The sequence below is a fragment of the Marmota monax genome, unplaced genomic scaffold, assembly GCF_021218885.2.
Source record: "Marmota monax isolate L192 unplaced genomic scaffold, Marmota_monax_Labrador192_F-V1.1 WCK01_AAM20220418_F8-fsc00087, whole genome shotgun sequence".
Taxonomy (NCBI): domain Eukaryota; kingdom Metazoa; phylum Chordata; class Mammalia; order Rodentia; family Sciuridae; genus Marmota; species Marmota monax.
The window spans coordinates 2,748,645-2,767,046 of NW_026693476.1; positions in this window are offsets into that span (position 1 = coordinate 2,748,645).

Consider the following 18,402-nt stretch of genomic DNA (forward strand, 5'->3'; position numbering starts at 1 on the left):
TCAAGCAAGGGGCAAGATCAGAATGGAACTCTGACTGTCCTGTGGGGCGGGGGCTTGGTTACACCAGACCCCTCCCTCCTCTCCAGGGTGCCCATGACTTTGATTAGAACAACTTTCCACAAAGACCCTTGCTTTAAAAAGAAAAAGAAAAAAAAAGCATATTAATAGCTAGAGTACTTCATATGGAATGTACTCTTAAGATTTTATATTCTTTGCTTTAAGTGGACACAACTGGTTACCAATAAAGACTCTTTTTCCCCCCACAATAGACTTTTGTACTTTTTTGATTTGAATACAAAAGGCTCTACAGTATTGGGAAAATTTTTTCCTGTTCCTTGTTTGAAACTTCACAAGGATGATTCAGACACACAAGAAGCAGCACTGGTAACCCACTGCCCCCTCACCATAGCCTTTCATTAATATACTCAAAACAAATCACAGATGTTCTTGGGGAAACTGACCAAGCTGGAGAAGAACACTGCTTTTATTCTGGTACATTATTATTTACACCAACAAGTAAGTCTTATTTTTGTTAACCAATGTGTGATTAGCCAGGTATGAACCCTACAGAAAGACAAGGACAAATTCATTCCTGGTGATGGAATAATGTGAATTTACTTAATGCCACTGAACAGTACATTTAAACATGATTAAAGTGGTTATATGGTGTTATGTCTATTTTACCACTGTAAAAAAAAATTAATTTCCTTCCTACAACTGAGCCTTTCCCACATTGTTAACCCACTCTGTTATTCTTCTCCCTCCCCATCCCTGTCCTTCCCTGGGATTTCTAGGGGCAGTTATTATTATTATTATTACTATTATTATTATTATTATTATTATTATTATTATTATTTCATTCAATCAACCTTGAAAACAAGCCTTGGAAGATGCTGGAGCTACAGAGAAGCGTAAGGCCTGGCTCCTCCAGAAGCTCGGATTTCTGCTCATCAATCTTCCTTTCTTTACCACCCAGAATACTTAACGTCTGGACTGCACATTTTAGCACTTGATCACGTTCAGTTTAACACAACATGTGCACTGCTCCCATCTCTGTCTAATAATACAAGAACCTAAGCGGCTGGCACCTTTTCATCTTGTATCCCCCACATTACTGCAGAGTCGATTTTTGCTAAAATAAATAAATAAAACCGTCTTGTTTAACAAACAAATGCAAGTCTGGGAGTGTGCCTGGCACATAGCAATTCCTCAATACGTATTGATGGAGCGAATGAATGCCAGCTAGATCCTGAAACTACAGGAATGAGTCAGGCAGTTCCTGTCCTAGCAGTGCTTATAGTTCATGCATGATGGACTATAGGTGCGGCAGCGTGTGCAAGGTTCAGTCATGACAGAACCAGGGAGTGGCCTGTCCTGGGGAAGGTTTGCAGAAAGAAAAAAAAAAAAAAACCTCACAGAAAGGATGACTGTGCAGTGAGTCTTGATATATCAGTAGGTACTCAGTTGTCAGGTATGAGGGGATGAACTTACAATAGTTGTTGTATATAGAATGTGGTAGAGATTCTTCTCTCCTCCCATTTTGCCCTCAGGTGTCATCAAATTAATGGTGCATCTTACAATCATGAAAATAACCATAGGTAATAGCTGAAATATGAAGAATAAATAAGACTGTCCAGGTAAGGCAAATAGAATGGGGACTAAGTAGACAGCCCTTAGGTGACAGTCAACTGTGTCATGAGAATCAATCAAAGAGCCATTTTTGTAGCAGAAAGTGAGCACAAATGAGTAACTCCAGACCACACTGTTTGCGTGGCCCTGACTACAAACAGATAAAATGTTACCAACTAAAGAAGTGCAGCACCTGCAGCAGACAAGCACAATTTGTTAATTCATGACTCTGGAATCTATTGATGCTTTTATTATGGCAGACATTTATTTGCCTTAGTCAGTAATCTTCTGTATAGGTAAACCTTTTGCCCCAACCGATTGTTCTCAGATGATTAGTGTATAGACTTGCTAGGCTCAGGAAGGCTCACACCCACTAATTCTAACTAACTCACCCCTACCACCAATGAGAGTGAATCCCAAGTTAGCTGTTCTTTGTCCCATCACACTAATCCTCAGTACACTGGCCCCAACCAGCCACTATTCTCTCTTGATTACTCCTGTCTGTCTGCAGCTATTGTCCCCGAAAACCTCACAAGAATCCTCATATGCTCTCCCCTCAAACAGGTTTCCCCAATGAGATAAGGCAAAAGCAGTATATTATTTAACTTTGAAAATGAAAATGTTAAAAGTTCCCAATGAAAGAATTTCCTGATTGTTCTAAGATTCGCCCAGTCTTAATATCTTAACCCTATTGCTGCCACCAGCTCATGCACAGCCTCCCAATGATCTGACCCCTACTGCAGCAGGGTCTCAGGGAAAGGAGGGTGTTCCATGCCAACTTTTCATTCCATCGATCATTTTCATTCAAAAATAGGCCTTGTTCTGTGTCCAGGTGTGTATTTCCCCAGTTGAAATTAAACAGGGACTACTATTTTCAAAAAAATAATAATAATAATAATAAGATTTAATTAGAGAATGGAGGTAAGAGTTTAAAAGGGAGGAGTGGGGATAGGAAGCCATCATTTCCTGATGAATCAATGTCATTTGATTTTGGATTTTGGTGAAGCCATGTAGGAAGTGTAGGAAGTTGCCCATCTGAGACAACCTTCAAAACAGCAAGGGAATAGGCTAACCACTCTTCTCCCTGAGGGCTGGTCCTGCTCTGTGTCCGCCCAACCATCCATCCTTCCCTTCCTTTCTTCAGCTCTAAAAGACTAAAGTGTGAGAGATAGAGAAAATGTTCTTAGGTGACTTAGAACTGCCCCTAATTCCACCTCCGCCAAGCCAAAAAAGTCTCCCAAGCACCACCCCCAGAGCAAACACTTGCCCACACAGTGTTAGTCCCACGGGGACACCGGGGTGGAAGAATGAGGAGAAAAATGAGGAAATGGAACAAGAGGAGGCTTTTGCAATAAAAATACTCTATAAGAATGAGGTTATATTATTAAGAGTGTGCATGGCCTTGGCCCTGGCCCTGAAGTAGCTTCTCATCTCGTTTAATGTGTTGAAAGACATGCCGCAAAGGATGAGGGAAGTGATGATACAGGAAGAGCAAAGGAAATTGAAAGAAAGTTAGGCAGATAAAAGAAGTATATGCCATATTGTGGAATATTCTGTGCATATGCTATCATCAGCGCTGAAGTATCTCCTAGAATGAACAGAGGTAGCAGAATAAATGGTGAAAAGGAAGTACTGCTACATCCGGGAAGTTAGAAATAGCTGTGGGGGACCAGTAGATGTAGAAACAGATTCTCTACCCACGGCCATGGCTGCCAAGCATGGTGGTGCCCCAGTGTGTCCGGTATAGCCCACCTTGTGCCCTGAGCATAGGTGGTGTGCCAGGGAGGGGGCTTTTTCTCCTTTTGGCAAAGTCCTGGCCCTAGCCTTCACACAAAAGTGTGGGGTTGGAAGAGGAGTATGGGCCTGTCCTCCCTCCCCTAGCCCTTCTCACCACATTTGAACCAGACTTCTGAGTTCACCTGAAACTATAAGTTCTAGCCACTGCATTTTAAAAAGCAACATTTATTAACTAAAATGCACCATAAGTAGGATTGCTGGCTAAAAGACAGGATGCCCGATAAAATTGAAATTTCAGATAAACATGGAATACTTTCTTAGTATATTCCCAAATATTCCATGGAGTATTCTTATACTGAAAAAGATATTCCTTGCATGCCTAAAGCTCAAATTCACCTGAGCATCCTATATTTTTATTAGCTAAGTCTAGCAAATAAAAGATTTATTGGAAGAGTCTGGAGAAGACAATATGGAACTCTGAGTGAGCGATCTTCAGATTGTTTGGAAGTTTACACTTGAAAGAAGGAACAAACTTCGCTAAGGGATATTCTGTTGAGTCACTGGGTAAAAATTGCCACAAGAGAGAATTTGGCCTAGTTTGTAATAACCAGAGCTAGCTCAAAGCTGAAGGGAGCTGGATTATATGGCGCTATCTTCTTTTCCCTAAAACCTGTTCAGCCAGAGGTTAAATGCCTGCCCGCATTGGAAGCATCAAAGGGTAACTGCATTAGGTGAGTCCATACATAAGTTAACCCGGAAGGATGTCCTTCCCAACCTCAAGATTGTTGTGCCCTTCATCCAGGTACAACCAACTCTTTGGTCCTCACATTGTCCTTGTCCCTGTTACTCTTCCTTTTCCCCCTAGAATTGGGTTGGATGTTTGCTCTGCAGCATTAGAGGACAGAGAAACTCATGTGTAGATGCCACTGTTTCTTGTGGAAAGCTAGGGTTACTACCCTGTAAACCCATCTACTCTCTACTGGAGAGAACTCACAGATCAACTACTATTCTAAAACCAGACCATCATTTTTCAGTAGCATCTTCCCCTTTTTATACACTTTTGTAGCTCATAACCCTTCTTTAAGTCACTTCGCTTGAGTTTATATATCATTTCAGTACTGGGAACTGAAATGCTAGGCAAGTTCTCTTTCACTGAACCTGTCCCCAGCCCTTTAATTTTTTTTTTAATTTTGAGACAGAGTCCCATTAAGTTGCCCAAGGTCTCAGTTGCTGAGGTTGACCTTGAACTTGTGTTTTGGAAACCTCAGTTTCCAAAGTACCTGGGATTATCAATGTACGCCACCCTGCCTGATCACAGGACATATTTTGCAAGTTTATCCTTTTTTTTTTTTGTAGTGCTGAGGCTCAAACTCAAGACCTCATACATGCCAAGTAAATGCTCTACCACTGAGCCACACTCCCAACTCCCTGCAACTTTGTCTTGAAGGCTGCACAAGGAGTGCCAGTTTTCATCACCAGTCCTTCATGGGTACTGTACTGAACAGGTTTATACCCCAGCAGAAGTATCAGTGTTGTGCCAGCCCTAATATTTTTGCCAGCCTAAAATTATTGGACCTCTACTTTATGACACAAAGCTTCTGAGGTCTCGATCATCCATTGGCCTCTGCATTAGAGTGCAAGGTTTCTTTCTGAGGAGAATCTCGGATGCCCTGTCCCTGCAAACACAGGAGTTCCACTTCTGAGCCGTCACAGGCTGTCCTGGTGTGGCCCCAGCATCTCTACTAGAGGACATCAGGTTTGCCCCAGTTGGCTGATGGATGGGTAGAGCAGGTGATTTTGTGCTCAACCAACCACGAGAACAGCCACCATCTAGATGATTTCAAACGTACTGTCTCTCAATATTTTTTAAAAGCTCAACTGAGAAAAACAATATTTATGGGAGATTACCTGAAGAAAATGCAGCCTGTACATTCTTCTAGAAACCCTAAGATCCACCTCGAGTTATGAATTAAGTAGACCGTCAGTGAGCTTAACACCTGGATATATCACATTGGCACCTCATAAAGTTGCTTTTACCGAATTGCATTTTGTCACGATGCCATCAGCCGGTGTTGAAGGATGTCCTTAGAAACAGCCCAGTGCACTTTGTCATTTGGTGTTTCCCTCAGGACAGGTTTACAGATGCTCTTCATTACGTCAGGCAGCAACCTCTCTGCTTAAGACCCATGAAGAGATTTTATTCTGATCTCAGTGCCACAAATAGTTACACTTTTCCTTAGGGACCGGTTTCTTTTCACCTGATGGGCTCTGTAAATATTGTAGCTGTTGGTATTTCCCTTCTCAGGGTGCATGGTTAGAAAGCTGTGGTCGAAGCTGTGGCTTCCTATAGCATGCAAATAGGCATGAATTTTGTATAATCTCTCTTGCAGTTCCTCCTTACCTTGCCACCATTATTTTCCCTTCAGCTCCTTTTACTTTTTCCCGTTTTCAATTCCTATTCTCCTTATTGTAAAATTCTCGTCCACACCTCCTGCCCTTCGCGAGACATTTTTACATTTGAACTCCTCATTTGCAGATTAAATGCAATGAGGTAATAATCAACATGAGCTCTGCTCTGGGGATGGGCTGCAATGTGAAGGGACCCATATGAGGAGGGTGAACACTGCAACCACAGAGGCCCACGAGCTTCTGACAAAGGGAGTTGTTTCCAGGAGCAGCCGACGGTGGACTCTCCTCTCCTTAGTCCTAGGAATGTGCCCTGTTCATCCATCTGCACAGGATGAGCAAATATTAGTTTGCTTTCTCTAAGCACACAGTGGTTGAGGGGCTAGAGTGGTCTGAGTGTGTCTAAGACAGATGAATAGTGGTCAACCCCAATTTTACTATTGACTGCATAGAATCAGAGTGGTCCAGCCAGCACCAAGAGGCTTACTGCTCCCCTGTCCCCTCTGCTATCTCCCTTGGAAATACCTTTCATGCTTCTTCAAATGGCCACTCCATTAGGTGGGGTTCCATGGAAAGCAAAGTTTGAGACACTGATTTGGCAGTGAATCCTTTATGTGGGAAATGATCTCAGAAAGCAGCAATGAGGTAATAGGAACAGCAAATCAGGGGACAAGAGAAAGTCAATGCAGTGGTGTTATTGAGGTGAGACCTTCTGTGCATAGAACCAGCTTAGAGTTGCCCCTTGGGGACAAGAGTTCAGGTATTTGTTCCCTCATGCTCCTTCCCAACACCTGGGGTTGGCCCCCAGAGACATTAACTCCTCTGCTCTCTAATGGGCACCCACCTGAGCCCAGAACCCTGAAGTAGACAAGTCTGTCTCTTCCACTAGAGTGAGAGAAGAGGCCTGTTCTGCTCAGCCTTGTATTCCAGGCACCCAACACAATGCCCGGCACACAGTAGATCTGGTCAATAAATGCTTCAGCCCCAATGAAGAGTTGTTATTTTTTCTCTTTGTATGTGTTGGAGTTCCATATAAAATTTTATTTGGGGAGAAAATAATCTAAAACCACTGATCTAGCCCAACCTCCTCATGTTACAGATGAGGCATCCGAGGCTCAGAGAACCTAAGTTACTTGTTCAAGATTACACTGTACATTAAAGTGATTATGGAATATTAAAATGATTCCACAAAGTACCCCAAATACAGACTAGGGAGCCGCCTGGAGTTACAATGTGAATTATTAGCACTTCAAATGCAGGGTATGACCACTTCTGTGCTGGATTTTTAACAGGAAATTGCTTAAAATAAATTAACTTGGAAAGTTCCTGAGCTCTGATTAAAGAGGTGAACGGTTTGAGTGAGACTTTCTCTTCCAGGGAAAGAAATTCACCCTCTCTAAACGCATTCAGGTAATGTACCAAGGACTTTTGAGTCAGAGCGAACTAATTTAGCTTTCTTTTCCTCCAGTTGACAATGACAGCTACCAAGAGAGTGGCATTTTTTGTTTATAATAAATAAATGAAGTCTGGGGCTAGGGATGTAGCTCAGTAGTACTGTGCTTACTTGGGCCATGTGAGGCCCTGACATCCAAAACGAAAACCAAACAAAAATGAGGTCTGGATTATACCACCATCTCAGTCGATTGTGAATGCCCTCTGCCAGCCCTTCACTTTTCCTGAGCTCCCTTCCTGCCCTTATATATTCGTTCTGCTGCAGACTTTGGCACATGAGTGAGTTATAGCATTCCAGGGATAGTCAAGGATTATGACAAAAAACAAGAGTCTCAATGTCTCACTGCACGCTAGTGCAAAAAGTCAGCAAAACACTTGCTTTTCAGGGGAAGGGGTTCTGTGAGTCATGGGAACTGGTCATTTCTGCCAAGTGAGAGAGTTAGGATTTGTTTGAACAGACATACACATACTGAACTTTTGTTATTTGCCCAGACATGCGTCAACGTTACTTTAGAAAAGAGGGGCCGGTGTAGCATTTCCACAGTCCATGATAAGGGGAGGGTAAAGCACTTGGTGAGTGTGAGGCAGACACCTACCCCCTTGTCCATGTGGCCCATTCTCAAAAGTTTTCCTTCTGGCGGGCACGCCTGTAATCTCAGTGACTCAGGAGGCTGAGGCTGGAGGATCCAAGTTCCAGCCACCCTCAGCCACTTAGCGAGATCCTCAGCCACTTAGCAACACCTTATCTCAAAATAAAACATAACAAGGGCTGGGGATGTAGCTCAGAGGTAAAGGCCTAGATTCAATCCCCCAGTACCACAAAGAAGGAAGAAGTTTTCCTTCTGGAATTCACCTGAGCCAAACGGTATCACACTGTGGTTTTGATTTACATCTCCTGGTGACTAATTATGTGTAGCATTTTTTCATGTGCTTATTTGCCATCTAGGTATTTTCTTGGGTTGAAATGTCTATTAAAATGTTTACCACTTTTAATTGGATTGTTCTTATGAGAAAGTGATAAGAATTCATTATATATTTTGAATGTGAACCATTTTCCAGGGGGCTGGAAGGGTAGCTCAGAGGTAGAGTTTATGCATGGTGTCTATGGGGCCTGGGGCTCCGTCCCCAGCACAGCAAAACAGAACAAACCATTTGTCAGATGCAGATTTTTGCGGATATTTTTCTTAAATTTATGTTTGTGTGGATAAATTTGTTTTTACCTATCTGTGACTTTACATTTAAAATGCAATTTTAGTAGACAACATAGAGTTGAGTTTTTCTTTTTTTCCTGACAATATCTGCTTTACAATTAAGGTGTTTGAAGAATTTACACTTAATGGACTTTTGGTATGGTTGAGTGTTTAAGTCTATGATTCTACTATTTGTTTTCTATTTGTCTCATCTGTTCTTTCTTCTTCTGCCTTAATCTAGGTTGAGTTTTGTTGTTGTTTTTTAGCATCCCATTTTATTTTCTCTCTTGCTTTGGCTTTTTTTTTTTTTTTTTTGGCTGTATCTTTGCTATATTTTAAAGTGGTTTCTGTGTTTGCAATGTGAGCTTCGACTTCCCATGGTCCACCCCTGCATCAGATCCTGCTGGGCCAGGAGTAGTGCAAGTCTCCCAGGCTCCGCTTCCATTTCTCCTTCCCCTCATGTGAGCTATTGTTTTCACTCGATTTTCTTCTACATATGTTATGAATCTGACCTCATGGTGGTTATTTTTGTTTTAAATAGCCAATTAGCTTTTAAAGACATTATTAAAACAAGGAAAAGTCTTTTCTCTTCATTCACATATGCACATTTGCAGAGCTCTTTATTTCTTTGTTTAGTTCCTGAATTTTATCTGGCAATATTTTCCTCCCACTTGAAGACTTTCCTAAACATTTCTCGGTATGTTTGCGGGTGATAAATTCTCTCAGCTTTTGTTTGCCTGGAAATGTCTTTATTTTGTCTCCATTTTGGAAGGATATGATTTTCCCTGAATCTAGAATTCTAGCATGGAAGGCTTCTTTTGCTTCTTTCTTTCCCTTTCTTTATTCATGAGGGTTTCTTTTCCGATCAGGACATTAAAGGCACCATTTTATTGTCTTATGGCTCATAGCTTTTTTTTTTTTTTTTTTTTTTGGTACTGGGGATTGAACTCAGGGGCACTCGACCACTGAGCCACATCCCCAGCACTATTTTGTATTTTATTTAGAAACAGGGTCTCACTGAGTTGCTTGGTGCCTTGCGTTGCTGAGGCTGGCTTTGAACTCGTGATCCTCCTGCCTCAGCCTCCTGAGCCCCTGGTATTACAGGCATGTGCCACCACTCCTGGCTGACTGCCACTTTTAAGCCTATTTCTGTGGACTGATTTCTCTCCTAGCATGGATCACTTTTTTTCTGCTGCTTTGCATATTTTGATGCTAACCATTGCAACTGTTATATTATTGAATATCCGAATCTTGTTGTCTTTCTTTAAAGAGTGATGGGCTTTGTATGACTGAACAGTTAAGTTACCTGCAGGTCAGCTTGATTTTTTTTCAGAATGGTGTTTTAAACGTTGCAGAGGTGGTCAGTCTTTACTCTAGGTTTAACTCAATCCTACTCCTAAGTCATTACCCTCCTGGCGATGCTGCTGGCTGAAATACAAATGCTTCCCATTCCTGTGTGAATGGTGAGAATGGCTCAGCTCACAGATCATCAAGAGTTGTTCTTTGTTCGATATTTTGCAGGTTTAATCAGAGTCTTTGAAGTTTCATAGTCACCCAAATACTCTAAGTTTCCCTTAATGCCTGTTTCTAGAGGTTTTTCTCTATGTAGCTTTCTCTTCTCCAGCACCCTACCCCACAGAGTCCAACCTCCACCTTCCCAAACTTTGATCTCTGCCTCTTACACTCAGAGAGCCCTCCGTGCTCTGCTTAGGTCTCGCTACTGCTCTATGGTCCAGAAAATGCCTCTGGAAGAAAGCATGTGATTGTAGGGCTCTTCTGATTTGTTGCCCTTCACTCAGGGCTTACCCTGAACAAGGTTGGAAAACAGGGATATCATATATTTTGTCTAGTTTCCTCGTTGTTGTTGGCAGAAAGGGATGTTTCATACCAGCTCCTCTTTCATGGTCAGAAATGGAAGACTCTTCTTTTCTTAAAAAAAAAAAAATATATATATATATATATATATATATATATATATATATGCTTACGTATGGATCTCTTCTTTCTGGATATGGTTGTGATGTTGGTTGTGTGTTAGCCGAATTATAGACAAAAAGGGAGCTGGCCTGTAGACAAACCCGTATGACAAACAGGGCAGGAAACAAAGATGGAAATTGCCTGGGTCCTTAAAAGACACTGAAGAGCCATTGCACTAGCCAATCCTGGGGGCATCCTACCTTGGAAAATCAGGACTGTGTGAGAAGACGGTTTGCTTAAGCTTTAAGCCAATTGGGTTGGTTTTTGTCATCTGCAATCAAAATAAATCTAATTAATGTAAATTCATGGGCTAATACAATAACAGTAGTAAGTACTCAGTCACTGCATATTTGGATGTTAACCATTGCAACTGTTATATTATTGAATATAATATAATTTTAGAGCACTGTACTATATGGGTAGTGTCTAAAGAGGTATAATCAAGAAATGTCAGCAGGTCTAGGATGTCAGTAGTGGTACTAACCCTATTTTATAGATGCTTGAAGCTGAGAAAATAGCATATTTTTCAGGCTTACAAAGCTCTATTATGGCACAGCCAGGATCCAATTCCAGGCCTGTCTACCTTCAAAGTTATACTGCCTTTTAGTTTTCCTAATAGTGGTTTTCAAATACCAGAACTGACTAAAGGCCATAGTTCTGTTTTGTTTTTCACTTTAAAGAAGATGCTGATCAATGGGAAAAGTATCTTGTGAATGGGGATCAAGGACACCAGAATGTTAGCCCAGAGTTAGCAGGAAAGAGAAAGCTCTAAGCTGAACCCTGTACCCTAACTTTCCCTGCCTGCCTGTTTCTGAGGAGACAGGACTGTGTGCTTTCTGCTAACTCAGGGCAGCAAGCCTAATCCTACGGAACAGGTGAACAGAAAACCTGAGCAAGCAGGCAATTGGGAACTGGAGTTAGGTCCCCAGAAACAGGGATCCGGATGCACATCTGGGTGAGACATGCAGTCAGGGAGTACGTCCAGGGCCACCTGACTGAAGGATGTTTTCAGGTCAGAATCAGTGATATAGGAGATGGAGAAAAGGCCTAAGACCCATGTTATGGTTTCTCTATGGGCAAGAACCTGCCTGATGCTCACTTAGAGGTTCTAGAAAGAACCCACAGTCCCTAAATCCTACACTGTTTCTGCTAGGAATGCCAACAACAGTTTTTGAGACTTTGAGGGACATGAGATATGGAAAGCATTATCATGGTGTACAAGCAGTATACATCTATTAAAATCTTGCCTTAGTCACTCAGTGTAAATGAAACTTCTGAGAGCTATCACCAGTGGAGAGGAAGGGAGAGAGAGAACTCAGAAGCAGAAAGAGGAGGGCTATACCAAGGAAGGGCCAACTGCCAGGGGTCAGAGCTCTATCAGGGAAACATCACTGATGCCTCCTTTTGCAAATGACTCTTGTCAAGCTCAAGACCAGAACAGGCAGAGGGCCAAACAGACACATTTCCTTTCTTACCTGGTGTCTTTCCCATAGAAACTGGGCAATAAAGTGGAGTGAGTGGGTGAGTGAAACCACATTGTCAACCAAGAGAAAGGCACCCAGAGGGAGTGTGTGTGTGAGTGTGTGTGTGTGTGTGTGTGTGTGTCTCCCAGGGTGTAGATTAGAAAAGAGACACTTCCTGCCTCCAATCCCAGAAAACTGGGATAATTTTAATAGAGCAACCTTCAGAAGTGAAGAGAAGACAAGAGAAATATAGATACGACTGACAGAGTAAAATCAGCATGTTATGGTTTGGATGAGGTGTCCCCCAAAAGCTCACGTGTGAGACAATGCAAAAAGGTTCAGGTGAAAAATGATTGGTTGTGAGAGTCTTAACCTAATCAGTGAACTGACCCCTGATGGTATTAACTAAGTGGTAACTTAAGTGGTAGGGTGGGGCTGGAGGTGGGAATTAGGGGCGTGGCTTTGGGATATATATATATATATATATATATATATATATATATATATATATATATATATTTATGTTGTATCTGAGAGTGGAGTCTCTCTGCTCCTGATCACCATGAGGTGTGCTACTTTCCTCCACCACCCTCTTCCGCCATGATATTCAGCCTCTCCTTGAGCCCCGAGGAATGGAACCAGCCTTCTATGGACTAAGACCTCTGAAACTGTGAGCCCCCAAATAAACTTTTCCACCCCTTCAGTTAGTTGTTCTGGTCAGATTCTTTAGTCACAGCAGTGAAAAACTGGCTAAAACAGAGCAATAGAGGCTGGTGGGGTGGCTCAGCAGTACAGCATGTGCCTCGCATGCCCCCAAGCACTGGGTCCAATCCCTAGCACTGACAAAAGAAAAAAAAATGAACCAGAAATTGGAAAAATGAAAATAGTAAATTTGCCAGGGGGGTGGGGCATGGGATTGTATATATTTTAAATGTCTGTTATTACAATAAATAGCTTTTTTTAAAAATATTACATCTTATGTTTGAATGTCCAATTCTGTCTGTATTCCTGAGTCTCCCATTCCTGGAATCTCAGTCCCTGCCCCACAGGCTGGTAGCACTTTAAACTGATCCTGAGAACAAAGAAGGGAGACTTGGCCACATTTTAATGGCCTCCAGCTGTGGACCAGCCCTTCCCTCCAACAGCCTTAGCCACACCCTCAGAGCGCTCTGCTTTGGGGCAGTCTGTGCTTCCCGAGGTCTGGTTTGGCTGACTCTGAGTTAGATCAGCCCTTGGAAAATGTTATTGCCAGTATCACCATTTGCAGAAACCATCCTGCCTTTAGCATGGGGAGGATTGCTGGCTTTGCTTACTGGTGTTCTGAGGGGAGAACACCCATACAACACTGGCTGGGGGCTTCTACAGCTGCAGGTCAGTAGAGAGACTTTGCTGAGAGGCCTGGCCTGGTCTGTGCAGAAATTTGATGGCAGTGCTGTCCAGTGGCTTGTCCAGTGGGGACAGAATGATACAATGTGCAGTCTCCCTCCTCTTCAGCATCACGGTGTGTCGAAGGGAAGTTACAGCAAGGATAACCCTTGGATAAATCACTAGACTTGAAGGTCATTCCCCTGTCCTCCAAGCCAGGAGAACCTAGTGCTGAGATTGTTCTCTCCTGTACTGCTCACATTATTGACTTTTAAAAAAAATTAAAATCAAGCAAAATTAAAGGTGGAATTACCATATGACCCAGTAATTCCAGTTCCAGGATTATAATTAAAAGGTTTGAAACCAGGGACCTGTGTAAATATTTGTACACCCATGTTCATGGTGGCTTACTTCACAATAGTCAAAAGGTTGAGGCAACCCAAGAATCCATCAATGGATAAATAAACAAAATGTGGTGCGCACATACAATGAAATAGTATTCAGCCTGAAAAGGGAATGACATTCTGATACATGCTATAGCACAGAAGACATGCCAGGTGAAGTGTGCCAAACAGAAAAGAACAAATATTGTATGAATTAACTTGTATGATGTTCCTGGAATAGTCAGATTTATAGAGACAGAAAATAGAATAATGATTACTAGGGGCTGGGGGTAGTGGAGAATAAGAAGCTATTGTTTAATAGGTACAGAGCACCAGTTTGGTAGGATGAAGTTCTGAGGGTGGGTGTGGTGTTGGTTATACAGTGTGAATATACTTAATGCCATTGAATTATCCACTAAAAATGTTTAAAATAACAAATTTATATTATGTGTATTTTGCCACAATGATAAATTAAATGAAATGTAATAAGTAATTGATCAGCACAGTCAATGCTCATTTATGGAGAATTTATGTGCCAGCGCTATACTTGTTAGAGAATAAAAAAGTGAGTAAACAGCTGGTGCGGTGACACATGCCTATAATCCCAGCAGCTTGGGAGGCTGAGGCAGGAGGATCACCAGTTCAAAGCTAGCCTCAGCAATAGCGAGGTGCTAAGCAACTCAGTGAGACCCTGTCTCTAAATAAAATACAAAATAGGGCTGGGGATGTGGCTTTAGTGGTCACGTGCCCCTGAGTTCAATCCCTGGTACAAAAAAAAAAAAAAAAGTGAGTAAACAATATTATTGCTCCAAGGGAGGTTGGGTCTCAAACACTCTCCCATGTGCTGGCCCAAAATCTTGATCTCCAGAGTGGCAATACCGGGAGGTAGTGGAACTTTTAAGAGGTGAGGACTAGTGTGAGGTCTTTAAGTCATTAGGGACATGCCCTTGAAGACTCCAGTCCTTCCTCACTGGCCATGAGATGAATAGTACAGGTCCACCATGTGCCCCCACCATGATATGCCATTTTTCCATGGGTCCATAATTGATGGAGCTAATCAATTATAAACTGTAACCTCCAAGATTGTGAGCCATAAACCTTTCCTTTTATAAGTTGATTACCTCAGGTATTTTTTTTATAGGGACAGCAAGCTGACTAACACATTATCAAAGTGCTAAATACAGTCTTGTCCAACTTTCCTCATTTTCTTTCTAGATTCTGTCACGAGAATCCAAAGATGGAAAGCCCATGATTTTTACCAGACCTCTTTTTTTTTTTCATTTTTATCCCTGGACTCTACTGGATCCTTTTCCCCCAAGATGTACACATATTTGTGTGCCTTGATGAACACTTAGAACATTATAATCATTGGCCTCTGTATTTATCTCCTTCTAGATTCTGATCTTCCTGATTCACCCTATCCCTAGACCTTAATGACGGGCGTGTTCCTGTGTCAGACAGAAGATGCAGAAAAGAACCTCATTACTGAAAGTGTATTTGGAGACCAGCAGCATCAGCATCACCTGGAAGTTTATTTGCAATGCAGCCCATCAGGCCCTAACCCAGCCCTATTTAATGAGAATCTGCCTTTTTAACCGGCCAGTCTAGGTACCTGTTATAATTTGAGAAGCCCTGGATTTGAGGCTTGTTCAGGTGGATGATGAACATTTGTTTAGGTATACATAGTCATGCATGATTTTTATAAAGTCTGATCACCCCTAGAGGAGGCCCTAAATGGCAGCTTCTGGCAACCTCTTCTCTGATCACTTCCTTTGGCTTGTATCCTGACCACAGCTTTCCTCCAAAACGGTGGCTGAACTAGACTTATGTAAGAAGTGAGGAAAATAAGCTGGAATAAAGAGAGGATTCCAGCCTGCCTGGGTGGGGCAATGGAATAGTTGCTGCTTCCTCAGATCAAATCTTATTACCACAGCAACATTGTCATGGCAAAATCCCCCGCATAACAGGCTTCCAAGTTCCAGCTGACTGTCTACTTCAGTGATTTCATATAATTTTAAAGGTACTCAGTTAGCCAGCATTTGTTAAGCTTCCACTTTAATTCTTTCATTTCATAGAAGAACAAAGCGAAGGCTGAATGAGTTTGGAGGAGCCTGCTCTGATTTGTCCCCTAGGGTCAGGACTGGATCGAAATTATGAGCACCCAGAGAGGCTAAAGAATTGGTACCTCTTCAAACTGATGTTTTAAAAAAATGTTTGTTCAATATTTATTCAGTGATTCCAGGAATAAACTAATTTTCTATTAATCAAGTTTCTATCTAGAAAGAGATTCTTCTATTCATTTACCTCCACTGGCCCCAACAAAGTCTGGGTACTGTTAAAACTTGTCAAAGTCATTTCCTCTTTTCTGATGTTGTTCTTGATTCGGTTTTCTTATACAATTTTCTAAACAAGACAACTTCATGAATATATAAAAGGGCTTAAAATGCCAACAAAAAGAATGAAATTACTTGATCTCAGTCAGGAACAGCATGTGGCCCCTATTCAGTATCAAAATGTGTGATATTCAGCTTCAGGTTTGGTTGTATCAGGTCACTTGCAGAGTGACATGGCACATCCGTGTATAACCTGCAGAGATAGATCAAGCCTGGCAAAGAGTGTTCTAAAATTATCACTCAAGGGTAATATGCACTACTGGAAAAAGAAAAAAGTTAATATTCACATGACTTGGAGGAAACCTGAATTAAGTGGCAGTTATTCTGTTTATTTCAGTGGTGTTTTTATTACACTGGGCAGTTATATCACTGAGTCTCTTAATCTCTGATTAAGCTCTGATTGAAATTCAGATGCCTCCAGGCATATCTGGAGGATTAAAAGAGAAGACCTTATGTGAAGGACCAAGGAAAATTGTGGAAGAAAGAAGTCATCCTAAAGAGAGATCAGGCACTTATCTCAGTCCATTCTCTAGTAGCACCTCTCCCTGCCCTACACCAACAGGAAGGGATTGGAGGACATTTTCCTGGTTTCCTCCCCTTCCCCTTCTCCCTATAACACAGTTGACTTCACTTAGAAGTGGCCCATCTCTAAAGGTACATCCGTTTTCCTGGCTGCAGGCACCAGCAGCAGGACCTCAGGAGACTGATGGGGACCTGAGAAGAAGAGGAGGAGAATGGAGAATGTGGTGTGGTGGCTGCAAGGTCTTGTTCATGAGTATCCCTGGGACTTCCTAGAGGCTTGGAAATGAGTAGGAGATACTGGGGCTGAGGGTGAGCCAGTGAAGCACTGGTAGGGTCATTCTGTTCATATTCTGACACTCATTTGTTCTGGTAGAATAAACAGGACACCAGGACTCAGGACTTCTGCTGGCTCCTAGCTGGGTGACCATCAGCAAATCAGCATTGGTTCCCTCATTGGTAAAACAGAGCAGCCATAACCATCTGCACCCCCCCCACACAAGATTATTGAGTTTTATATGAGATAAAGAACTTGAAAGTCTTTTGTTCACTATAAGTGAAAGTAAGATATTGTTATTTTAACCAGAAGAAAAGTTGACGCCCAGGATCAGATTCTAGAAAGGGCAGCAGGCTAAATTGAGAAAGATCATTAGGAATCTGATGTTCTGGGTCTTGGGTCTTGTGCCAAGAGAACCAGGAAACGATGTGAGCCAGCCACCTCCAGGTTACTTGCAGAACAGCCACGTGTGGGTGGTGCCCCTGGACTTGTGGATCACAGCAGCTTGGGTCCTTTGGAACCTCACATCTGTTTACATTTGTACTGAAGCTTGATTGTGTTTTGAATCCCCTGTGCTAGACTGCATTTGATTGGACTCATTGGAGGTACTGACTGTTGGGAAAGGAAGGTTTAGAAATGACGAGCATTGCCTGCAAGTATTCATTCTGGCCTCCATAGTACACTTAGTAATGGCAGAAAAAAATATCTAACCTAAGCTCTCCCAGACCAGCCTTCCATATCCTGTCTAGAGCAGGGCTTTCCCAGGCAGGGAGAAAACCCACTCTTCATCCTAATGAAAGTTATTGCCATTATGTCATAGTCTTGGGATTTTCGATAGTAGAACAAGCAGGCAGCACAGGTTATAGCATGCAGCGCTCCAACTGGTTCTGACCACACAAACCAAGGTGGAGCTTTGGGTGCCAGAAACCCTTCAGTGGGCAATAAAAGTCATCTTGGTTATGTTAGAAATTGCTGTTAGCCTCACCCCTAGTGGATCCTATCACAATGGAAATTTTGGGTGTTTTCCCAGCCGCACCGTGATGTGATTCCCTTGGAAAGGAATATTACAGAATGCTGTGCTAAACACATTTGGACAAAAAGCACTGCAGATATTTTGTTGTCCCATACAGAAAGCCTTAGTAGTTAAACCAGAAAATGTGGTCTTGGCAGGGACTGCTGGGTTCCTGGAAAGCCATCCAGTGTAGACACCTGGGGCCAGCTCCTTGGAGTAGCAGGAGGTATTCCCCCTTCTGCAGCCCAGTGATAGCTGTTTTATGGCCCATTCCCCAAGGTACCAAGGATTCGGTTTTCAATCAATCCTAAGTCAGTCATCAAGGTTCCTTTCAGCCCTAAATTCATGAGACTGTCATAAAATATTCATCAAGCTACTAAAGATTCAAGGCACCATCCTTGGCACGTGAAGGAAACATGGTTGCTTCTCCCCATCCCTGTCCTCCCAGGAGCCTATCTGAAAGGCCAGTGAAATACCTAACGAACAACATTTTCATTCACTTAACATCTTCTGCTAAAGCATTGCAAGCAAATTATTTTTCCAGATAACTAACGTTTACTCCATTAAGTGCCAAGATCATATTTGAATCTATTAAGATG